Raw genomic sequence first — 25,903 nt, 5'->3', positions numbered from 1 at the left:
GGGGCGAGGGATGGCGAGATGGGACATCCCCATCTTAGTTGAGGTGCCACCCCCTTGGGAATTCTTCCTGACCCAGGCCTGGGTTAGCTGCAGCCAGAGGACAATGAGCGCCTCTCTATCAGATCACAGTCTTCTGGAACCTTAACCAGATCTGTCATGATTATAAATGAACTTGAACTCTTAAGTACCATGTTACAGAATTTACTTTCAGTACGAGCTATGTGACCTCAGGAAGTTTTCCATGTCAGTTTTCTCACATGAAAATGGGAATAAGAGTACCTATCTCAGTCTCCTTGTTTGTAAAAAAGAATATAACAGTATCCACCTCAGAGTGATTGTAAAGATTAAAATGCTCTTATGGGGCTTCCCTGGGGTCGCAGTGGTTGGGAGTCCACCTGCCGATGCAGGGGACACGGGTTCGTGCCCCGGTCCGGGAAGACCCCACGTGCCGCGGAGCGGCTGGGCCCGTGAGCCATGGCCGCTGAGCCTGCGCGTCCGGAGCCTGTGCTCCGCAGCAGGAGAGGCCACAACAGTGAGAGGCCCGCGTACCGCAAAGAAAAAAAAAGCTCTTATGAATTATAGCACAGAAAAGCATTGCAACATCACAAGTAGTCAATAAACAGCAACTATTATCATACTGCGGCCCTTACAAGTCCTAACTAATACATTAGCTGTCCTCTTCTCTGTGCTTCTTTTAATCTTCCCCAGCTAGATAGATAAGCCCTTGCGTGTGATGGGGGAAGAAAACCCTGCAAGATTTGAAATCAGACAGGCATGGGGTAGTATCCAGACTCCGCTATTCACTACATTTCATTAATTTAAAAGATATACTTTTTCACATTTTAGCAGCACAGAAACTGAAATGTGTCTTACATTCAGTGAAAGTGGGCATTATCTCTGATCTTGAACAAGTTATTTAATCTCTGTAAAACTAGTGATATTGCCCTTCCTCTCCTAGGGTTGCAGGAAGGCACAAATAACATAATCATGCAACCCCCTAACACACGACAGGCAGCCCCGATTTGCACCTTTATGGGTCCAGTGTCTTGTATATAAAAGACGCTGAGGAGGTGAATCACTATTTATGCATATTGAATGCAGCATCCCATCATCCCTGGAAATTTTTTAAAAATAGGACCCAGACCCATTCCAAGCTAATGTGTGTGCATGTCCCTGCTGGAGCGGCCTACAGAAAAGGTCAGGGGCTTTCAGAACAGGCCCCGTGTAGGGGCCACTGACGGCGTCCAAATCCCTACCGAGACCCAGGTCGGGTTCAAAGTTCCTGCGGGGAGGCCAGAAAGTACAGGAAGGTGCTTTCTCCAAATCCAGTTATAATTCCTGACACATAACAAGAGTTACCTAGTGTGCAGCATTTACTTCATTAAGCCCCACTTCACTCTCCACAATAACCCTGTGAAACATAACCAACTGCACCAGCATTCCTGTTTTCTGAGGCCCAGTGTTTCAGTCATACCTCTTATTAAGGGGCAGAAATCCACCTGGTTCCCAAGCCTGTGTCCTTCACCACTGCGTCTTCTCTCTGGGAGGTTATGAACGTCAGCTGGAGAAGGAGGCGAGGTTCTCCCAAACTTCGAGGTCTCGCTTACAAAACAGCCCGACAGCATCCTTCCCACGAGGGTGTCAGGCCCTCCTGCTCCAGGTGGATAGAGGCAGATGGGGTAGACGGGTGGGGCAGTTCTGTGTGGAGTGAGTTGCAGTGGATTTCCGAGCCCAGTTGGTGCTGCCTCTGTCCTGGGCCCTGGCCAGCCCTGACAGGTGGTGTTTTTCATTTGACCTTTTCCCGTGTCACTCGTTCATGATTTATTTCCCATAGCTCCAAGCAGCATCCTGCAGCTCACCTCTGGCCCTTCCTTTCCTTGACAGGCTTCCTCCATCTTTTTCTCTTCCCTTTTTTAAAACTTCTGGTTCTTTGAAAGTTTCTCTCCTAATGACAGTCGTCTCTCTGTACACAGGATTGCATTTCCTGGCCAAGAGACTTTTCTCTATTCATCCTTTGCAGATGTGTCACAATGAAAAGTCAACTGTTGGAGATTCCTCCTCTGAACTTTCCAGAACGCCAATGATAAATGCACACGTGCAGGCACGTTTAGAACGACGGAGAAGCCAGAGGAAGACACGCACAACGTTACAACTTTCCTTGCCCCCAATTAGGATGTCTGGTCCTTGCACTATCAGATCTCCTGAGACCCCAGGGATCACACGGAGAAAGATCATCCAAGTGGAGGGTTCGAGAAGATACACTGCGCGCGTTTGACAGTCTCCCCTTCAGCCTTTCCTCTACGGCAATCACTACGCTGCATTAATCGCCTTCTCGGCTGAGGAAACCTGGAGAGCTTTTTATTTCGTGCCGCCTCCCATTTCTAGGCAATACATGAAAGCAGCTGGTAAATCACGCAATTATCAAATCATCACATCCCTCCAAGAGGTTCAGAGATGTGTGTTTTTAATACAGAAGCTAAGGCCAAGAACAGCTGCATAAGAGACAGTGACCTATTTATCTCTCCACTCCACCCATGGTGGAGACAGGTTGGGAATATCTCCCGTGACCTGGCGTTACAGAGTTCCTGGGTGATCATGCAGACGGAGGCGAAGCATACAAGGGCTACTTCACTGCTGAGGAGACTCACTGGAAGTGAGGTCCATCGGTCAGGACACACAAACTCTATCACCCATATGCTGGTGCCAGGCCCGAATCATCCGCAACACACCCAAGACTAAGAAGACGATGGGTCGGCAGGTCCTCCTTCACTTACTAAAAGATAGGAAATGCTGGGGAACAGGGCTCATTTTTGCAATACGGCTTGATCTGCAGTTGGAAAGATAGAGAACGTACAACTTTGGCCCTATTTACGCACCCCACTCGCCCACAAACCATGCCAGACAGTCTCAGACGCTTGCTGGGCACAACTGCCTTTCGGAAATGCCAGAAAACTGATTCGTCTTCTCAAAGTACATTAACTTATCCTTTGAAAATGTGACTCCTAAACCATTACCCTCAACCATGACTAAAATACTGTATCAGGCAACTTTGACAGAAGCTACACTCCCCCACGTTTGCCCTCCACCCGTAGGGTCCCCTGGAATGTTCTGAGTTTCATGGTCTGCATGCCTTACCTGCCTTCTGTGGTGGTAACCCACCAATCCTATAAATTCAACATGAATTAAATGCCCCAGAAACAACTGCCTTCATGTACACATATGATGAATATGCCAAACACGCAGTAATTCATGCTCGGGGAAAAGTACTCAATTACGTGTCAGCCGTTTCACAAAGAGAGAAGCTGGCCCCTGCTATACCATAACCAGGTGTAAATATTATCCAAGTGTCTCGAACTTCGGAGAGGCTAGAGATCTGTTTGATTTATCATTAATGAAGGGGAGTGACCTATTCCTTCAGTTTTGCTCAGGGATGCAAACCTTCTAACTTTGCAGATAAAGCGACTTACCATACTGCTGGGATTTTGGTGCTACACATTTTGTCCGTTTCTCTCTTAAGGGATTAGGTTCTTTGGGACAGAGGAACGGTCACTACTGTGCTCCAACCAGACCCCGTTCTTAGGGCCAGCTGCTGCCGGCTCACAGGGCAGGACGCAGCTTCACCCAAAGCAGTGCCCCCAGAAGGGGCGGCCAGGTGCCGACCGCTGGCTGACTCAGGGATACGTAGGTCCAGCTCTTTGCCTCGGTCAGAGACAACTGGGCAGGGCCGCCCCGGCGCCAGAGCTCACCACAAGGGCAGCCGGGGCGCCTCAGTTACTCCCACACTGTCAGCCAGCTTGTCCCCTGCCCAACCCTGCTGCCTTCTTTCCCTCACCCCTAAGCTCCTTCAGCATCCAACTCCTGGTGTGCTTCCAGCCAATCCAAAACAAGACAAGCTGCTTCCTAAGTGCAGCAAGTCATCTTTTAAATCGTACTGAGCAAGCTACAGGCCCTCGAGGGACATGTTCTATCAAAGGTCCTGTGAAGGCTGAGGACAGTCTTTGAAAAATTACTTGTGATTCCGTTTAAAAGTTACACATTTTCAAAATCAACTCAAGACCACTTTCCGAACACCAACCCAATCAACTGTCCCCGTCAACAGGGACAGGAGTTTAAATAATGCCCAGGAGTACCGCAGTTTCACAAGTCAGGGAGGTGAGACATTGCCAGGTGAGTGATCTGTGAGCCACAACATCACATCATGCGGTACTGGAAACTGACACAAGACCACGGGGTGCTGAGCTATGGTTTTTACCCTTGCCCGTTAGAGTATACCCCCTCCCCACATAAGACACATGTGCTTTATAACCTACATCAGAGGGAATCTTTACTCTAAAGCCACTTGAAGAGAACAGTGCTACATAGATGTACGACAATGAGTCCTCAACACTTTATTCCCAGCATTCCAAACTTTTAATAACAGGGGACAATTCCTGGGGCTCATCGATTATTGATGACTTTGTACTCTTTACTGCATCCCCGAGAAAGCAGATGGCAGACAGGCCTGTGCAGGAATCAAGAGCTACTGCTACCACGTTGCCCAGGAGGCAGCACACCGTCTCCCAGATAAACCTCAAGGAACTACCTAGTCATCACCCAGGCTCTAGTCCAGGTTAGGGGCCAGGGATGGAGTTCGGGATGCCACAGGAGTAGAAATCAGAGGAAAAGCAGGTGTTTGCACAGTGCCTCTATCTTATTACCAGAGATTTGGATTCAGAATGTTAAAAATGTAGATAATGTATCTCTATAAAAAACTCAACTTAAAATCGTACTACTGCTTAATGTTTTATAGCTTTTCACACACTGTCTCATCTGACATTCACAGCTCTCCCTGCAAGGGCTGGGCTGGTATTTTTATCTCAACTTTATGCCTGGTTAAGTGACTTGCCCAGGATGACACAGCTGATCAACGTTGGGATCAGACTGCCAGATTCTTGGTTCCGAGGTCCTTTCATATAAAATTCTGCCAACTTGCAATTTGTCTACGTATTTCTCCAGGCTTGCGTACAAAGCCCCAAAACCTTGTCTCCCTCCTTCTGCCTTTATGGCTCCCACCTTCATACTCTACAGACCTATATTTCATGGGAACAAGGACTACCGATGGCATGGGGTCCTGAACAGGGTCACAAATCACCACCAAAGGTCTCTCTGTCTCTCAGTAACTCCCAACACTCCAGACTCTTTGTTGATACAGACCACAGCTTCTGGAATACGGCTGACAAGAGACGAGGGGATCAAGTTATACGACTACCAGTGTTCAGTGTCTGTGACTAACCTGCTTCTTGTCAGTCTCATACACAAGAGGGGAAAAAAGAAGAAAAAGCTTTAAACAGCTCACCAATTTCCTAGACACAATAACTGTTCTTAGGAAAGCCTTCCTACCCCCGTCAATAGGTTTTGCTACTGTTATCTGAGGCACTTGGTGGATTTTACTCTTGCCAAGCTGGCATTCTGTTTCTGCAATACTAAAATGCTGGGGCTAAAGAGATCAGGTGGGGATGTTATGGTTTCAGGACCAGAAGCAAGCAGGTGGATGCATTACAGCTTGTGGACATGCTAATGAGAGCTAATTACTCTACTGACTCCACAAAAGCCAACCGGTAGCAACAAGGAATGCCTGGTAAAACCTGCTGGGTTCTCAGGCTTTGTTTGAAGGGCTGGTGCCAAAATGATCTGGCTGAAGTGATGGACTGGATTGTTATCTCAGGATCAGGAAGCCTAGTCTTTAGTCCTTTGTATCCTGTAAATCAGTAGTCAGGTCAGCACCAATTTTATTCTTCCAGATTTAACCTACTCTCTTAACCCTTAGCACCGCCACCCACTCTGCCCCCCATGTCCACTTTGGCTGCAGATTAAGAAATCAAACAATGGGCCTGGAATTTTAGGAAAACAATTGCCTACTGACCATTAAAACTGGGTGTGGCATTTTATAATGTCCTGCACTCCCTCTGCAACATTCGCAAGATGTGGCCAACAGTTCACTCACTTTAATCCGCGAACTCAAGACATAAAAGGGAACTGAGAAATCATGTAATTTTCACTTAATCACTGATACTTAACTATATCCATGTTTCTCTGAAAGCATATACATATGGTATGAATTATATAGAAGCACAACTGTAATTTATGAATTTATATAAATTACATTTTTAAAAGGCTTTCCCATCCTTGTCTCTCTATTGCTACTAAAGAGAGGGCAGGGAATGGAAAAACCACAACAGTACAACAACAGTACAGATGTAAATTTCTCAGAAGAGGAATGAGAGCATTAGTTATTCACCCAATAAAGCCCCATCCTCATTAACTTTTCCCCATTCCAATATTCGGTTGATGTATTGTTGAAAATGCAGGGGCTTCCCTGGTGGCGCAGTGGTTGAGAGTCCGCCTGCCGATGCAGGGGACGCGGGTTCGTGCCCCGGTCCGGGAAGATCCCACGTGCCGCGGAGCGGCTGGGCCCGTGAGCCGTGGCCGCTGAGCCTGCGCGTCCGGAGCCTGTGCTCCGCAACGGGAGAGGCCGCAACAGTGAGAGGCCCGCATACCGGAAAAAAAAAAAAAAAAAAAAAAAGAAAAGAAAATGCAATCATGGCTTCAGGGACAAAAAAACAACAAGGTGCAAGGCATATTTTAAAGTGGATTATAATTCTATGATAACAACATTTATAATTACTTGGTTCAATTTATTAAAATGGAAAAGTCTGAATAGACATACAGTAGAAGTTAAATGGCAAGACAACCCCTCATGTTGAGATTCTTTAGTCAGAAATAACAATAATATTAGCAAAGTTTTTTTTTTAAGTGGTTAACAAGGTCTAGCGTAAGGACCAGTCAGATCTAACCCAACTTTTATATGGTATGAAAAAAATGAAGATTTATTTAACAACTTTGTATTTTCTTGTGATTTTCTATAACTTTCTTTAACGCTGCTCTGTTACCTGAATGGTTATGATACATGGACAAGTAACAACTCCATGAATAATGTCAAAATCCTCAACTATGTGTAAAGGAATGCCTGAGTTATTGCCCTTCTAGAGAGCTGTCTGTGCTTTGTACATAAACACATAGACAAAGCATGTTTTATTTTGGCTGTGAGTATAGTCCTAAACTGGTGGTTCATCAGGAAATTCTCCAAGCAGAAGGGTTCCAGAGAAGCAGGCAACTTAGCCACACCAGAAAAGAAAATCTACTGAACGGGAAAATAAGTAGGGCAGATAAAGAAATGCTTCTTGCACTTAAATATAAATAACATTTACTAAAATTTCACAAGTCTGAGCAGGTTTACCAGCTATTCTGAAATTTTTAAACAAAAAAGAACAAAGGCATTTTCAGCATTGAGACTAGGAAACAATCGTTACTGAGCTTCCACAACGAATGGGCCAGGTACTGCGCTTTTTTTGGTACGCAAAAAACAATTCAATATGCTAAGACATGACTATCTTAGGGTTCCATCCAAGATATATCTGACTCGAAAACCTAAAACAGTTGCTGCTACCCTCTGCCCAACAATATCACCAAGAAATTACAGTGATGCAATTGTTTCATAAGCTCCAGAGTTTAATTATGCTTTTATTGAGTGGTGGTTTCCTCCAAATTAACGGAGATGAAAAGAGTGTTTAACCTCATAAAGTTGAGGTGAGAAGCATATTAAAAAGCCTGGGGCTTCCCTGGTGGCGCAGTGGTTGAGAGTCTGCCTGCTGATGCAGGGGACACGGGTTCGTGCCCGGGCCGGGAATATCCTACATGCCGCGGAGTGGCTGGGCCCGTGAGCCGTGGCCGCTGAGCCTGCGCGTCCGGAGCCTGTGCTCCGCAACGGGAGAGGCCACAACGGTGAGAGGCCCGCGTACCGCAAAAAAAAAAAAAAAAAAAAAAAAAAAAAGCCCGAGTGAAACGAATTTGCAGAACAGGTGAGCACTGGTTGTTATTGCTACCTCCCTCTTCGGGCTTCGGCTAATGCAGCTGGTGACCTGCAGGTGAGCAGGGCTGTGGCCTCCCGCGAGCCCACTGCGGGGCAGGGAGCCACCTCCAGAGGCCGAGCAGCACACAACCTGCAGCCTGAGAGAAGCACCTTGATGGCGAGGAGTAGAGAGGCCCCGTCCCGGCTCAGCCTACCTTCTCCTGCACGAAACAAACAAATCGTTGCGGGCCAACTCTGTGCCAGGCACAGGCAGCTGCTGGTCCCAGGCACTCAGCCACTCGGGAATCTCTGGAAGGCCCCCTGCCTGCAGAAGCTCACTCCCCTCCCCCCGCCCAGAGAAAGGAAATTTAAAACAAAACCGAATGGGCGGGGTCCCAACAAGAGCCTCATCCTTTCTAATCAACTTGCCCTGTTCTCGTTCTCGTTCTCTCGTTCTCTCTCTCTCTCGTTCTCTCTCTCTCGTTCTCTCTCTCTCGTTCTCTCTCTCTCTCTCTCGTTCTCTCTCTCTCTCGTTCTCTCTCTCTCTCGTTCTCTCTCTCTCTCTCTCACACACACACACAGACACACACTCACGCTCATGTGAAGGGTTTCCATGGTACATAGTGGGTGCCCATATTAGACCAAGCACTTTTATCCTCATTAGGAAACTCGACAGCAGTCGACTTTGGGACAGAATTTTAAACACTGATGACTCAGTATGGTGACTTCCAGAGCAGAAAGGGTTCATGTGAATATAGATGAAGGAAGGTTGAAGATCCCCAGTGGAAAAGAAAATCAACAGATTTGCCTACCTAAAATTTTTAAACTTCTATATCACTAAAAACAAAAATTTTTTAATCCGAAAAATTAGGAAAAAAATACTAGGTGAAAGTATTTGCAATAACTATGAGAAAGGGTTAATAAGGGTAAATAAATGAAATACATAAACGAGTTTATGACAAATGAGAATAACACTAATTCCCAATTGATAGAATGGGGAAAGTATATAAACAGTTTGTTGAACAGGAAATACGGCCAACAGGTATGTACATGTTTGACCTCATAAATAGCAAATAATTAAAAAAGAAAAATGAAATACCTTTTCTACTAGAAAGTTATCAAATGTTATTAAAATGAGACTATCACTGCTAATGGCAGCAAAAATTAGTAGAAACTTTTTTGGCAACTGATATCTACATGGATCAAGATATACAGGCACCGTGATCCACACCCTTTGGTTCTACTTTTGGTTGTCTCTTGTAAAGATGGGAATGATCGGAAAGACAGAGGTGCTCAGCAAACATTGAAAACAGGCTGTATGTGCTGGATGGGATTAAATAAATCATGAAACACCCATAGATGGAACATCTCACAGTCCTTAGAAATAATATTTAGCGATATTATAGTAGTGTGAGGATATGCAAATAAAACAATGTGAAAGGGAATTCCCCGGCAGTCCAGTGGTTAGGACTCCCCGCTTTCACTGCCGTAGTCCTGGGTTCAATCCCTGGTCAGGGAACTAAGATCCCGTAAGCCACACGGTGCGGCCAAATAAATAAATAAATAAATATTAAGTAAAAATAAAGTGGGACACAAAATTACACACTCAGAATATTTCAAATATGGAAAAAAAATACATGAATGAAAAAAATGGAAGGAAACACACCAAAGGTAGTTGTACTTTTGTGTGGCAGGAATACTGAGGACTATTTTTTTTTAATTGCACATTCTTTTTGTTTTTTCTATACTAACCAAATCTTCTAGAAGGCGCATATATTACTTTTATAATTACAAAAAATTTTAATAACAGCCTCAACTTCAAATCCACAAAAACAAACAAACAAACAAACAAAAAACCCAGATGTAAATCCAAAAGCTCTCCAAGCCTACAAACACCAAAACACTGTGCAGTAGACAGGTAAGGCGGTAAGCAGGGGGAAAGTGGCTTTGTTTTAAACTTAGGATTACAAAAACAATAGGCTTCTTAATGTGGAAACAAAAATTTTTCATGTCCCACTTATCAAAACACATTTTGGGAATTCACTAACCAAAACATTTTCCATCAGAGGATTTAAACCCACATACCAAAATTATCTCCACAGAACAAACCAGTTAAGCAAGGAGGAAGTTTATCAGGAACACCCTAAAAATTAATAATTGTTTTTACAGCTTTGATAAATCCACGCCAGCTCATGTTAGTACATAGTGTAACACACACAGTCTCCAGTTAGTCTGTCACTTCTAAACAGGAGAGAATGAAATCCTTCAACACACACAACCTCCGGTGAGTCTGTCACTTCTAAACAAGACAGCATGAAATCCTTAGCATAAGGCTTTTCCTCAGCAAGAATCACAGATATTCTGAAATTAAGCTTTTTGGGGTTCACCCTCCCAAAAGCTGATTTTGCAGTCTTTTGAGATTGTTTTCTTTGAGTAACAGTTAACTACATCAAGCTCTTTGTATTCATTATCTTGTTTCATCTTCAGGGGCCTACAGGGCAGGTTTTCTCAGCCTCAGCACTACTGACATTCAGGGCTATTTCTTTGTTGTGGGAAGGGGCCCGTCCTGTGTATTGTAGGACGTTTAGCAGCAGCCCTGGACGTGACTTACTGAATGTCAGTCCTCCATCCACCCCTAGTTGTGACACAAGACATGTTTCCTGACATTGCCAAATGACTAGTACAGGGCACAATCACCCCAGTTTAAAACCACGGCTACAAACTATGTACTAGTGTTGCCTCCATTTTACAAATGAAGAAACTGAGACACAGCTATAGGTTCATCTAAATCCAAAGCCCATGATCAAAAACTATCCTGTCTTTGTGCACAGGTAGGAGGTCCATCTTACAATATAACTGATACTACTTGAGTCTCCTTTGCATCCCCACGGAGTCTCATCTAGGCCCCAATGCATACTGGCCGAACGAACCATTACTTTCATCGCTTAAACATTCATTGAGTCCCTGCTGGGTAGCAGGGCCTGGCAACAAAGGCACAGTCTTGGCCTTCAACAAGTATATAATCTATTTGAAGAATTAAGATATATAACCAGAGATAAGCCATTTGGAGCATCAGTTTTGAGGAAAGCTTTCAGTTTCCTCGTCTGTATGATGGAGATAATGCTCATGTTGCCCTCACATTTAAGTGAAATGGAGCAAGCCAAGTTCCTAGCACAAAGAATAACTTCAAAAAACAACCAGATACCTAGTGCACGGTAATACACAGGCACAGGCAATGGCAGAATCATGGCATCTCAAAATCACTGGGCTGGAAGGAACCTTCACAAACAACCTGAACTCATCACCCACGTGGTACTTTAGCACTTAGAACTCTAAAAATGTAATTAGCTGCTTCCAGCAGAGTTTGCAGGCTGAGCTCAGACTGAGGCCCTCAGCAAGGGTCTCCCAGTGAACTACTTTAAGGGGGCCTAGAGGAAAGAGGAGGGTTTAAGCAAAGAGAAAAACAATAGGAAATGTAGAAGGTTGAGTGGACTTAAAGCACTCCAGGGGTGCAGAGCCTGGGTCTGAGCACAGAGAGCACGAAGACAAGCTTGGAGAAACAGGTCAAGATCAGATGACGTCACAAGTGACACAGTGGTGACACTGACCAGGTGAGACCTAGTAAATTTTTCTCCTAAAAAAGCAACGAAAGGGCTTAAAAAAAAAAACCAAAAAAATGACATTAAAAAAAACCAAGGGCTGCTACAAAGCATACACCCAACTTACATTATGAAGTTGGAGAACTTAATTTCTCAAATTAAAAGATCCGCATTCCAACTGCTTCACAGCATTCCCTGAGAACAATAGGCAAATACATGCTCTAGATCTAAGAAAGTGAAGGTTTTGCCAGAACAAAGAGTCAATTTTCCTCCCCGTGTCCACAGGTCCTCCTGTTGTTCTCCAGGGCACCAGCATAGCCCAAGGAAACAAGAGCCCAGAGCGGCCAGATCTTCTCTTTGTTAAATCTGAATTTCTATAAATGAAATCTCCAAAAAATTTAAGTACTGGCACAAATTTCTTAAAATACTGCATAAGTCAAACCAAACCTGTCTGCAGGTAATCTTCAACCAAGCCCACCAGCGTGAGAGCTGTGCTGCCAGCCAGAGCCCGCAGGAGATCAGAGCAAGGACCAGGCAGGGCAGGGTGGCCTTGTACCAAAGGTTTATTTGGAAGATGTGTCTGGCGATGAGGTGCAGGATATAGGGAAGAGACTAACTGCAGGGTCTACGTCAGAGTTGATGGGGATGTAAACCAAGGCATTGGCGGAAGGAATGGAGAGTGATTCAGAAAACACTTGAAAGGCAAAAATGAAAGGCAAAAAAAAAACACTTGAAAGGAGGGGGGGTCTCTAGGACACCACACGCAAACCTGACCCACTGTAAACTTTGATAATGAAGCTGAGACTTTTAAGACCAGAAGGTAGCTCAGGCTTAAAATTGAGCTCTTTGACTTCCAAGAACCAGGGCAATCTTCACGGACTTGTAACCTGTAGTCACACACAGAACCCCAGGCTCAGAAACGCCCCACACCTGGTTTAATGCTCTGCTGTCATCATCAAGATTCCTAATATTTTAAACTTTGAACTTGTGTTCTGTAAATGAGGTCTGATGGCACAGTGGACCGTGCACGTGAGCAGAGGAGATCTGTTTAATACGTGTGGCCAGCATTCCTTGCTGCCCTATTCATAATAGTGTTTGCAGGGCCCCATAAGCACAGAATTTCGGTGGACTCACGATGCATGGACGTCAATAAGACTCAAAGCGAGCTCAGGGTAAACGTGTTACAAATGCAACTGAGTAAGCAGGTGGGTGGGTGCTGACAGCAACAAGAGGCCATGCTTTCCATTCGATCCAGAACTTGCTGTACATGTAGAAACAAGGCAGTGTCTTTCTAAGAAACACTAACAACCAAAGTATCCTTTCATATCCTCTCTTACTCCTATTACTCCCCTGTATAACCACTGACACTGAAGATGACGGCACAGAAGAAGGAAAGACAGAGCAACCCATGGTTCTTTTCCCTTTCAGTCCTTCCTTCTATAAGCCAAAGATTGATAGACTGTGCAAATGGAGACGTGAAGTAGGGGTAGTCAGTTCTGTGCAGTGTTTCCTCTGTTCTGGTAGGAAGAATATACAAATGCATTTACAAACTACAAAATACTACAAAGTGTGTGACTTCAGTAATTCTGCATACGTGTTAAACACTCTTATATATTTGCATTTAATACTGGCATTGCATAATATAAAGATGAACAATGAAATTCATGTTGATAGTTTTTCATATTCCTTCACTTAGAATGACATTAAATAGCAAATAAACACCATGATGAGTAAAGAGAGAGACTATGGGAGAAAAGGAAAAGCTTTTTATGTTAGTACCTTTAACAGCACCTTTTCCTGCTTTCTGAGCAAGAGGACACACATTTTCATCTTACACTGGGCTCTGCTAATTATGTAGCTGGTCCCACTGAACTCAAGAATATTATGCCCATCTAAATATGCTGCCCACGCTTGGATACGTTTTTACTGACATCATTCAAAGCAACCCCCAAAGGACCCACCTATGGATTGATGGGAGTGGTGCTGATTTTTAGTACCACACTCTTAATTATTAGATTGCTTCAGTCCTTCTCTCATCCCACTCATGTCATTGCAACAACAAATCTGCTGAAATACCACAACCCAATGTCTTTCGGCCAAAGATCTTTCTAGAAATAATCAGTTAAACTGAAGATTAAAGACCTTACCAGGGAGGGAGGGTGAGATGCAAGACGGAAGAGATATGGGAACATATGTATATGTATAACTGATTCACTTTGTTGTAAAGGAGAAACTAACACACTATTGTAAAACAGTTATACTCAAATAAAGATGTTAAAAAAAAGACCTTACCAGAAGCAGCATGTAATACAGAGGTCTCTCTGCTGGACAACTCCCCCTTATAGAGAATTCCCTGGTGCTCTGGTGGTTCATCGTTAACGAAACCCAGGCTGCTTCCCATCACTCAGGAAGCTGTTCTGCGAACCACTCAGTGCGGTGTCTAAAAATTCCTCCTTCAAATACAGTCAAGTTTTCCTTTGTCTCATTTCATTCTCCTTTTCTGTGCCACTACTTTCCACTTCAATAAATTAATTTGCTGCCTGGAGACACATCCTGGCACATGTGTCAGTTTGAACTGTTTAGATGAGAGACTTCTGTCATTCCTTCAAATTTTTCCTCTGTCCCAATAATCCCGGAGAGCCAGGCTCTCAGGAGCCTGAGTTACTTGTCTATGAATTTCCTCCCACCGTCTCCTATTAGACTGAAGAAAAAAAAAAAAAAAAAATGCCGACTGCCTGGGGTGAACTCACGCAGCTCTTGTCTCTTCCAATCACATTTTTTCCCCCAATTTCCCCCATCCTTTCTTCCATTCCATCTGAAGGAGCATTCTTACAGATTTCAAAGCTAACCCGCACTCTCCACCTAATTTCAATCTATCCCTCTCCTTCTCCCCTCTTGTTTGCTGCTTTCCTATCACCGGCTCTGCCTGGACCTTCCTCAAACCCATGCTGTCAGAGCACGTATCTCCTTGTTCAACTCCTTGAAAGGCTGGGCTAACGGGACAGCCTGAGGTTCATCACCTCCCATGTATTCCTCAATCTTCTGCATTCTGGATTCCACGTCTACTGTGCTGAAACTGCTCTCCCAGCTCGCGAATGGCCAAGACGGCTGGACCAGGGGCCGTTTCGCAGACGCGTCCTTGTAATGGGTCTGCAGCACTGGATGGCGTGGATGGTGCACTTGTGTTGGGTGTGCTTTACCCCCTTGCCACCATCAACCCCCACTTCTCTGGACATTCCTGCTCTATCGCCTTCAAAAACTTTTCTTTGGCCTGACCATGTCCAAATGTCAAGAGTTCCCTGAAGGTTGTGTACTTGCTTCTTTTTTTAATTCTGCATCCTCTTGGTTGGCAAGTTCACCTACTCTTGCTCTTTAGGGAGCAGCCCTATGGAGAGGGTCCATCACTCGAGGGACTAAACTCCAAACCTGAATTTCTAAATTCTTGCTTAACATCCTCATGTGAATAAAATCAACTAACAATTCTTCATAGCTTTTCACACGCCATGTACAAGTGGTTGAGGATACTCACCCTGGAGACTGTACCTATCTGCATTTAAATCCTGAGTCCAGTGGCTTCCCTGATGGCACAGTGGTTAAGAATCCGCCTGTCAATGCAGGGGACACGGGTTCGAGCCCTGGCCTGGGAAGATCCCACATGCCGCGGAGCAACTAAGCCCGTGAGCCACAAATACTGAGCCCACATGCCACAACTACTGAAGCCCGCGTGCCTAGAGGTCGTGCCCTGCAACAAGAGAAGCCACCGCAATGAGAAGCCCGTGCACCGCAACGAAGAGTAGCCTCCGCTCAACACATCTAGAGAAATCCTGCGCGCAGCAATGAAGACCCAACACAGCCAAAAATAAATAAATAAATTTATAAAATAAATAAATAGATAAATAAATAAATCCTGAGTCCAACACACACAATTGTGTGGCCTTGGTGAATTCACTTAGCCTCTCTGTGTCTCAGATTTCTCATCTTGAATAAGAACAGTACCTTTTCTCAGGGCTGATGTCGGGATTAAATCTAAGTTAAAATATGTATGACACTTAGAACAGTGCTTGGTACATACCAAGTGCTATGTAAGCATTAGCTATGATTATTGTTGTGGTGGTTATTCTCCTAAAAACCCAATGAGACAGGTTCTATGATTTTACCTGTTTACACAATGAGAAAATGAAGGTAGGTTATTGTGGGTCATGATGGAATCTCAAACTCCAGATTATCAAATCTTAATTCACCATATTTCCTGTTAAAATTTAACTTTTGCTGTGTGCCTTTCTTCAGGTTGTTCTATCCCTCCCCTTTCCCCTTACCCCTCCTAACATTCAACATACTATTCCAAGAGTCATTTTCATACAGTAATAGTTCTCAGATCCCTCCCCAACTTACACACTAAAAAAGTCTCATTTTAAAGCATTTTGTCACTCTTTTTAAACCCTCTGAGATCTGGCTATCGTATAGCTTACCTCTCTTAACAATACTGATCTTTCTCTAGAACTAATCTAATTATATTTTACATTTTGCTCCAAGTCCAAGCATGCTCACCCCCCCCACACTGCCTCCTCAAAAACTCCTACTCATCCTTCAAGGCCCATTCAAATCCTACCACCTCTAGTGGGATCCCACTAAACCTAATCCTTTGCTCAAGTTCACAGCCCAATATGCTCTCTCACAGCACCATCTTCCACCACCTACCTTCAAGAGGGCCAACAAATTGATTTTTTAAACTTTAATACTTTCTACATTTCAAGAGTAATGCATGAGTGTTGTAAAATAAACATTAATATGCTATAAAAAAAATTAAAGGTCCCTCAACTTCTCTGCCATCTTCATCCCATCCTCCACAAACCACCCCATTTAGCAACTTTTCTCCTGCATTGACAAATATAACTTATACATGTATGCTTGGTGGCTTTTTTCTTAAAATACATATCACAGACATCTGTTTAAGTCAGTATATTTTTCCCCGATTTTTTAACAGCTAAATAGTTTTCTAAATCTGTTTTTTACTATGGTTATGTGTAAGGAGGGCCACTCCATTTCTGCCCCCATCTCCTGTATGTGCATAGTCTTAAGGATGAAGACCATGTTTTATCTGTCCTTATAGCTCCAAGAGGACCTTGTACCAAGGCCAAGAATTGCTTAACCAATGTTCAATGAAATAGTAAAAATATCCGTCATCAATCCAGTGTTCACTCTGTGCCAGGACAACAGCTGTTGATGCTTTACATATATTGTATGCAATCCTCATTACCCACCCAATTATTCCCATTTCACAGAAGACAAAATCACACAGCTCCTAAGGACAGGAGATTCTAATGTATAATACATTTGTCTGACTCGGGAGCCCACCCCCTTCACCTCTATGCTTACAGGTAATAAAACAGTCATAAGAATACCCTTTGCTTTTGCAACCAAAGTTGGAGAACAGAAAAGCTCCAGGTATTCTGGTGTAGGCAGGTGGGACTGAGGATAAGAGATGGGTGTTGTTTTGGAATGAAGGTTAAGTAGATGGAGGCAAGTGGTTGCAGCCATAAAGCTAATCTACCATCCAGCCATTCAATCTATGTCTACTGAGAACCTACTAGAAGTTGAATTACTTGCCTCCCCTTCTTAAGGCTCCTCACGACACTCTCCTTCAGTAATAGCTGCCACCATTTGTTGAAAATCTATGTACCAAATCTGTCATTATTATTTCTATTAATAATTTCTAATACTGACAAAAATTCTATGAGACAAACATCAGTACCACATCTTACAGAGAGGAAAACTGAGACCCGAAGAAGTTAAATTTCTTGCCAAGATTAGACTGTAATGAATAGCCAAGCCAAGAGTCAGCTGGAGGGTCTGTAGGGCTCCAAAGTCCGAACCCTTTTTTTTGTCATCCAGGATGTTGCCTTTTCATTCTGAGAGAAAAGATGAACTATGACTTCTTTAAAATTTAAACTGTCAGGATCACATTTGGCTTCAAGTAACAGACCCAACTTCTGTGGTTGAACCAAATGGAGATTTATTTTTCTCAAAATAAATCAAGAGGTGGGCAGACCAGGTCTGGTACAGCCGTTCCAGAAGGCCATCAGATTCCCAACCCGCTTACCCCTCAAGCTTCTCGTCTTTGGTCACAAGATGGCTTTTCCGCTTAGAAAACAGCATCCCTGCTCCGGGGAGAGAGAAGGAGAAGTACAAAGAGCAACAGCCTCACCTGCGAGCTCACAGAGGCCGTCCCCTTATAAGAGTGTGTGGGAGAGCCCCTCCCAGTTACTTGCATCTCACTGGCCAGGACTATGTCACTTAGACACCACCCAGCTGCAAGGGATTCTGGGAAATCAAACTTTTTTTTTTTTTTTTTTAACTATCATGGTGAAAGGGTAAGCTGGGACAAAGTGAGAGATTGGCATGGACATATATACACTACCAAATGTAAAACAGATAGCTATCAAGGTACCCTGAGAAGAAAGCAATAGAAGAACCTTAAATCTGTGTTTAAAAGCCCTCTTGGGTGTGCAAAGTCACCCACTGATGGGGGTGGAGGCTGGAAGAATGTGAAAGTTTTTCAGAAGCATCCAAGCAGCTGATGATCCAGGGGAAAAACACCAAGACCCAGGTGACTTCACACAAACCGTCCTGGCAGACTTGCAGGTTCGATCAGTGTTTCCTCTAAGTCGACACTGTTTCCCTTCCTCCAACTCACTCACTTGCCAGAGTTATGTTAGATGAGAACCTACAGGCTCATTTGACTCTTCCATCATTCATCAGAAAAAGTAGAGCGAGTTCAAAAAAAAAAAAAAAAATTAGAGCGAGTTCAAATTCCAATTCAAGCAAAATAAAATCCTTGATCATGTGTTGTTATGAGAAGCATTATCTTTAGAAAAAGATAGTGGTTGCAGGGATATTATTTATGCAACTGCAGCCATACTATCAAGTTAAGTAGACCACAGAGTTTTAGCCTGTTTTCATTTTCTTTCAAATAAAGTAAGTTCAATAAACTTTCCTCATAAAAACCTCATGCAGTTCTGTGATGGCGAGATTATATTTGTGAAAAGTACTATCTATGGAGAGAAGGGTGACAGAAAGCCAGCAAAAAGACTTCTGTGAGCTATATCCTAGGCTCACAGGAAATACAAGATGACATAGCCATATTCAATGATACGGCTCATAGTTACATTCATAGGATGGAAGAGGTTAAACAGTTTCCAATGGGCCCACCTACCTCTTCCCAAGACCTACCTTGCTTGCCTAAAGAATTTGTCCACTTACTTATGAATGGACTTGCCACTGAAAACAGCATCTTTAGTCTCTCTCTCACCAGGTAAAATTAAGTGTTCCCTTGTTAACCAACACACAACACGAGGAATCAGCACACCTGCTCCCTTGAACTTGCATCTGGTTTTGTTTTTTTTTTTTTTTTTTTTTTTGACAAATGCTTAACTTCTGTAAGTTAAAGGAGGGGTGAAAATACCTAGCGTTACTCTGGAGTTCAAAGAGTGTCCATAAAATCTGTGGCTAGCCCCCAAAGTTATGGTACTTGATCTTCTTCCTCCACGATCCACATATGAGGCATGAGCCTTTACCAGAATGACCGAGAGTCAATGCAATCTGAGTTTGTACAATTCCTTCAGTCACAGGCATTTTTAGGTGCACCTCTATACAGAAACCACTCCACGATCTTTCTATTCTGAAGTCATTACATTTGCCAACAAAAACAGGATGTGAAATGTGGGCCAGTCAAAATGTGAGTCACACCAAGTTCTGGGGAGACAGGCAACCAAAGTTCAGTAACAAACTGAGACAACACACCCACCTGGATCACTCAGAGTCCAAACCCACATTTCAGAAATAGAAGCTCTTCAAGGAGTACAGGCTGGTAGAGGTTTCACTCAAACCCTCCTCTCCTTCAAAAACTGCCTAACAAGTGTGCAAACTTAAAACTCCTGGCAGGGCCCACTTTTCCATCTAAAAATCCAGTTGTTTGGTGTTTTAGATCCTTAAAAGTGGGAAAAAGTATTGAAGGGAAAGAAACCCTCACCACTTGGCTTTTTGAAACATTATCAACCAATGCCAAACTGGCATCAATAATTACTATATTTAAAATAAAGAGTGTAAAAGAAATAGACGAGTCTTTGTATTTTCTAGGGTGGGTTAGTTCAGTTTGGGTTTTTTTAATCCATTAGCTCCATTTAATAAACTATCAGTCTTTACGGTGGTGATATATGTGACAAAAGCTGTAGGCTTTTGGCTAGGAAAATGGTTCTGACATGCACTGCTATGAATTTGAGAAACAAAGGCCATAACACACTACAGATGCAAAGAACTGCACAAGCCCAGAGTGGTTTTTGGATAGTGTCGATTTCGGGTCAGTTTGATGACTGATTTAATTGTGAAATTATCAACCTTTAGGTGAAGGAAATGCTGGCCAGAGGACAAACACTTTGTTCCCTTTGTCCCCAAACAACACCCAGTGTCACTAACCTTAACAGCTTTGACTCTCATACTTAAACCCATCTGTTCCACCATGGTTAAAAAACAATAATAAAATCATGGCTCCCTGAAAGATTTCACAGTTGGCTGCCCAACTGGGATTTTTTTTCTTAATTTGAAAACTAATATGACTTTCTAGGGAAATCTCTGGGAATAAAGAAGTCATCACTGCGCACTGTCTCTTGCCTATGTTTTCGCCTTGAAGGAACGTTTCTCTAATAAAGAATCAAGACACAGACCCAAATGTGAATAGATATTCATACATTTCATTCACTCATTCATTCATTGTTTTGAACAGGTAATTCAAATCAGGTCAGAAACATGTAATAAAAGACAGAATGATGAATGAGGTCTTCTTTGAGTTAACAGTTGGAAAAATGTGCTATTTGGGATATACATTTTTTTTTTTTAATGGGAGCTGAAAACCTCAAAAAGTTACTTTTAATGTAACAAATTACCAACATAATCTAAATTAACCATAAAAATACAAATATTTCATGAATATGAACAACAGATTTTAAAAAGAAGTCAGCTAGTAGGTAACTAAGGGGAAAAAAATGACCTTGTTCTGACTTATCTCCTGCTGGCACAGTGCGTGACAAAAAGACTACATAAACAGTTAATGAACTCTCTCTCACTGAACTGGTTTCCAAAAATGTCTACAATGCCCTTGAAATTAGGCACTATTGATCTGCAACAACAGTGTGCCCTGAATTTCAAGTCAACATCTGCCCACAAAGGCCAGATTATCCTTTTTTTTAAAGTAGCTATCTATGATAGTTGCTAGTCAAAGAATTTAACCAAAACCTGATCTTACCTTTCCCAATCACTCAAAAGTCTTTCAAGTTTTGTCCTTTAAAAGCACCATGTTTTACTATACCACATCTGCCTCCTACACACAGATGGGGAAAGAGAAATATTGGTTAAAACTAAGTATGTAAAAATTACTGTTACTCCACAAACTGTGAATGCAATTTAAAGCTTTGATATATTCAAATCTCTAAGCCAGGACTCGTTTCTTGGAAGGAAGTATAAATCTGAATTTGGTACATCAGGATAACATCCTAAAGACAGTACTTGACTAATTTTTACAGCTTTGTCTTTGGGTATCACAAACAGCAGCCTGAATGCTCCATCAGCCAAGGCTCCAGTGAGCTCACTCACACCAGCCCCCAGGAATCCTACCTCACCTCCTGCTCTTTCCTGCTGAAAACGTACATTGGAAAACACCGTATGTTTTATGTACTTCCTACAGAACAAACAGAAAAGACTTGGTCACCATTATTTCAGTGACATTAAGCAATTTCTGTTTCTTAGTCCAAAACACAAACCAAAATTACAATGTTCTGGGCCTTTCCAGTCAAGCATGCTGTGCCTTTGCAAAAAGCCTACTCTTAATCCACACTGTGCTAATTAAATTTTTCAAGAGCAATACAGATCCAGGTGTTTTATAAACAACAGCAAACAAAATACTTCTTTTTTTGCCCTGACACCTAAACGTCATCTGGCTAGAAAGAGGGAGAACCCCATCGACAAAGTCCTGTATCCCCACACTCCCCGACTTGGGTTTATTAGATGCAGTGATGTGGCTTCTTTCTTTCCTCCTCTCCCGGAAATGCCCTTACATACAGGCACCTGGGATGCAGCTTTTGACTCACAAAGAAGTCCACGCCCGTTTCCTGCCGACCTGGCAAGAAAAGGATCCTCACTGCTGAAGCACTCTGGTGAAAGAAAAGGGAAACTTGACTCAGAAGTCTCAGCCCAGACACTTTCCTTCTCCAAAAGAGCGAGCCTTCAGCACTGAGAAAGGAGGGTTCTGAGTAAGCTTATGACTCCATAATTTTTTCCCCAGAAAGTTAATCCTACCCAGTTAGTGACCCAGGCACACAAAATCTCTAAACAAGAAATAGAAAGTATTTGAAACGGGAAATAAACACAAAATCAGAATTCTATACTTCCACTTATCAAAATACCCTTTTGCTCCCGACAGGCAATTGCTTCCCCTAAATACCAAACTGGGGCACTAAATCAAGTTCTATTGCTCTCTGCACTTCTTATTGAAAGGATTTGTTTTGGTCCCACATGTTGAAAAATTCATGTTCCTCTAATTAAGAGTTTGTATGCCACGCCTTCTGCCACATTTCCCTGTTAAAACTCGCTTCTCCAAAAAAGATCCATGAAAACAACTACCAGCCCTCATCCTCCTCTCAAACAGCCACAGAAAACAGATCTGAAGATTCTCAGCAGCCTTCCTAAACCCTCCAGAACACAGTTGGCAACCAAAGGAATTCTCCGTTAAAATATGAGTGAAAAAGAGCTGGCGTTGAAATGTGCCCCCAAGAGACCGGTTTTCCCACAAGCTCATAATGAATACACCCCATGTGAATTTCTCACATCCTGACTGGACTGTATAAAAGGATTTTTTATGTTCCTATATAAGAATATATAAGAATAACAATGACAGACTTTCATTTAAATCAACATGGCCACAGGGGAGCTAAAAAAATAACAAAACTTTTGTTCTCTCTCCAAGAGCATAATTTTTGAGTCGATATTCCATAAACTTTTTGTGACATTTTAAAATAATACCTCCCCCTACACACACACACACACACACACACACACACACACACACCACGTCTCTGGGGGTCTCAAGTATTGCTAGGATACTGGGGTGTGGAGGGTTTAAGTACCCAGACAAGATCTTACAGGTCCTATCCTGGAGGTATTTTTCACACATAAGCTAGTTGGGAGCCGCAGGAGTTAACCCCTTACCCACCCCCAAAAAAGTGCCCGTTCCCACTGGGAAGCCGGAGGGAGCTGGAAAAGGAAATCGAGCGGCGAGAAGGAGGTGCGGCTGCAACCACACAACGGTGCCACTGCCCTCCGGTCCCAGAGAGGAGCCGAACTCCCTTACCTGCCTGAGCGAAGAGAACCGCCGGCACGACTTGCAAAAGTTCTGCTTCACCTTCGCCCGGAGTTCAAAGCGCCGGCACTCTGCCCCCGCCACAGGCTGGCTACCCCGAGTGCTCTCCCGCCCCGCTCCCGCCTTCCCCGCCCTCTCGGCCCTACACCATGTCAGGAATCCGGGAAGGCACCGAGCTGGGAGCTGACATCACTCCCAGTCCCAGGTACCTCCCCTCCCTCGCGCCCTCCCTCCTCCCCGCAGCAGGAATGAGCCAAAGAGAGTGCGCGGGGGGGGCGTCGGCGCGCCCCGCCTCGCGCTGATTGGGCCCTCGGACTGTCACTCAGAGGAGCCCACTAATTTTACACATTCCTCGCGGAGCCCGGCGAGGGCTGGAAGTGGGTGTTGATGGAAAAAAAAAATGCTGCCTTTCCTGCTCTCTCTAAGGGCTAGGAGAATAATGGTACGGGGCAGATCCTTGCGGGTCCTCTTTTAAACTTCTCTTGGTGCATTTACCATCTCCCAGGTCAGAAACGAAACTAACCCACCCAAGCCCCCTTTTGAAGGAAAAACAATCGCCTCTGTGTCACGGGCAGGTCCGAATCCGGCGGCGCGTGGAGCAGAAAATGGCTAGCTTGAAGTCAGGCAAATAAAAGAAACCGCCAGCTTGCTCTGCTACCCTTTTATCTTGGGACTGCTGGGCGTTCCCTTAGAAGGGAAATTTAGAACTTCAAAAGCACCTCGGGAAGATATGGAGGAGAATCCTCTGGATCGTTAACCCGGGGCGTTATCGACCGTGTGGTTGCTTTTGCTTTTAGAGACGAAAATCACAGCACGCGAGCTTCCAGGCAAATAAAATTGAACCTCCGAAGTAAGAAAAATAACTATTTACCTTTCTAAAGACCCTAAGTCTGCTGTTTTCATGCACAACTGAAAAGGGGGGAAAATCTCACAATTGAGTTCAACAAGCCACATGAGAATAATTACTGTTGAATGAAACCAATTGCAGTGGCTGAGCTATCAATTAAGAATTAACTAACGTTTAACCCTGGCGTATATCAGGCAGTGTAATACCCCTGGCTAACAGAACAGAAAGATTCTCAAGAAATGGGTCTTTTACTCCAAGGCGGGGCTGAATGGTGAAAAGTGGCCCTCTTTATATGAGATAGAGATATATTATCTGTCATCTTTTGGAATTACAATGACCTAATCATTGACTTTCTGTTGGTTTTTACTGTTTGTTTTTTGATGGATGACAACATGTCATACATTTCAGCATTCTGCCAAAGATTGTAGAAGGGATGTACAGAGTCCACCACTGTCTCATTTAATCCCCATAACCATCCTGTAAGGTGAGCGTCATTAGCCCCATTTTAACATAAAGGAATCAAAGGCTCAGCCAGGTTACATAAGTAAATTACTCCAGAACGCCCAGAACTCCAGTTGAAACCAGAGTTCATTTGATTCCGAAGCTATTTCTTCTCTTTAGAGTAGGGATTGCCCACAATCTACACACACTCAAACACTGTAATGCTAAAAATAATCCACAGACCAAGGCCAGTGCTCTCACAGACCAACTTCTATACTATTACCATCGTGCTGTTTGTCAAACCTACACTATTCCAAGCTCCTAACATATTTCTGAATCCATTTTCCCCCCCGGCACTCTTTCTGTGCACCACTTCCAAATGAATTTGCTAAAACAGTTTGGTTTTGCTATCAACATCTTCCTCTAAATCAGGCCCCCCTTTCCCTGCAATTCTTAGCTGGCCATTTAAAACTCTCCCTGATCTGGCCTCTATGTACCTTTCCCACCTTATCTCCCACTTCACTCCTGGGAAACATTCCACTACAAACTGGTCTACTTTCATCTCACCTTCTGGCCTACCTGAAGTCCCCGCTCTCTTCTGTGTGTGAGAGCTCTGTGGGGTTTTTTGTTTTGTTTTGTTTTTGAGAACTTTTAAGATCTACTCTCTTAGCAACTTTCAAAGATGTAATACAGTATTATTAACTCTAGTCACCATGTTGTACATTACATCCCTATGACTTAGTTATTTTATAACTGGAAGTTTGTTCCTTTTGACCCCCTTCTTCTGTGTGTTCCTTGCTGTGCCCTACAGAGGACAGAAAAAGTGGTCCGTTGTCCAGTTCTGCAACTTACTTGCTGTGTATCTTTGACAATAATATAATTAAATATATAATATAATTAAAATTAATTATAATTAATAATTAAATATATTAATTAAATAATTAAAATAATTAAATATAATATAATTAAAATATCCATCAGAAACCTAATCACCTCCTTTATAAAATGGGGCTGATAAGACTCAGATCAAAGGTTATTGTAAGCCTTATTGAAATTGTACAGATGTGTAAACATCTGGTTATATATGTCTAGTTATATATATTTCCTATCTTCTCAAACTCTGAAGAGGATGCTGCATGCCTAATACCTCTTTGTATTCCTTACACTCAATTCAAGGAAAACGCTCTATAAAAATATAGGATGGAAAATAGATCAGCGGATCATCTCTAACCACCCTCCACTCCTTAAATGCACCCAAAACCCCAAACGATCTCATAGCTGGAAACCATAACTACTTAACTATCTCCTCTCTCTCTCTCTCTCTCTCAATGCTTTGCCCACAGTCCTTCTGTCTTCCTGCCCTCCCACGATTCATGCAACAACCCTTAACCCCCTCAGGTATTTTTTGCACCAACCACTTAACCTGCCTCTTAGCCACTCGTCCCTCCTTCTCCCTCAGTCAGGGGCCCACTTGTCTGTCATGCCTGTTGCCTGCCTCGCTCTCCCAAATGCCTTCCAACAGTGGCCAGGTGGCTACTAGTCATTCTTCCAGCCCCAGTCATAGGAAGCCGGCCAGGGTTCACATTCTATAACCAGCAGCGGGAGATGGGGGAGGGAATGTCCCACCCCCAAAAGGATGGCAGGATAGAATAACAGGAAGTGGCCTCCCATCCCCTCTGCAACTGGAGTGATGACAGCTGCCATCCAAGTCCAGAAAACAA

At 43.4% G+C, this 25,903-nt stretch overlaps 1 protein-coding gene across 16 annotated transcripts in view; it reads right to left on the bottom strand.

Annotated features, from left to right (window-relative positions):
• The window catches only part of PPFIBP1 (PPFIA binding protein 1), a 180,513-nt gene extending 157,394 nt beyond the window's left edge, over positions 1-23,119 (bottom strand). For 8 of the 16 annotated variants that reach the window (XM_059081541.2, XM_067008943.1, XM_067008942.1 and 5 more), the window contains exon 1: positions 22,886-23,117. The gene's annotated coding sequence lies outside the window, so the exon portion shown is untranslated. Of the gene's footprint in view, positions 1-20,785; positions 20,861-22,885 lie in introns of all 16 variants that reach the window. The other 8 variants (XM_059081534.2, XM_059081537.2, XM_059081536.2 and 5 more) reach the window with 2 other exon arrangements.
• Between the last annotated feature and the right edge of the window lie 2,784 nt (positions 23,120-25,903).

Source organism: Kogia breviceps, chromosome 12, assembly GCF_026419965.1.
Source record: "Kogia breviceps isolate mKogBre1 chromosome 12, mKogBre1 haplotype 1, whole genome shotgun sequence".
Taxonomy (NCBI): Eukaryota; Metazoa; Chordata; class Mammalia; order Artiodactyla; family Physeteridae; genus Kogia; species Kogia breviceps.
This window is presented reverse-complemented; position numbering and strand designations above follow the sequence as displayed.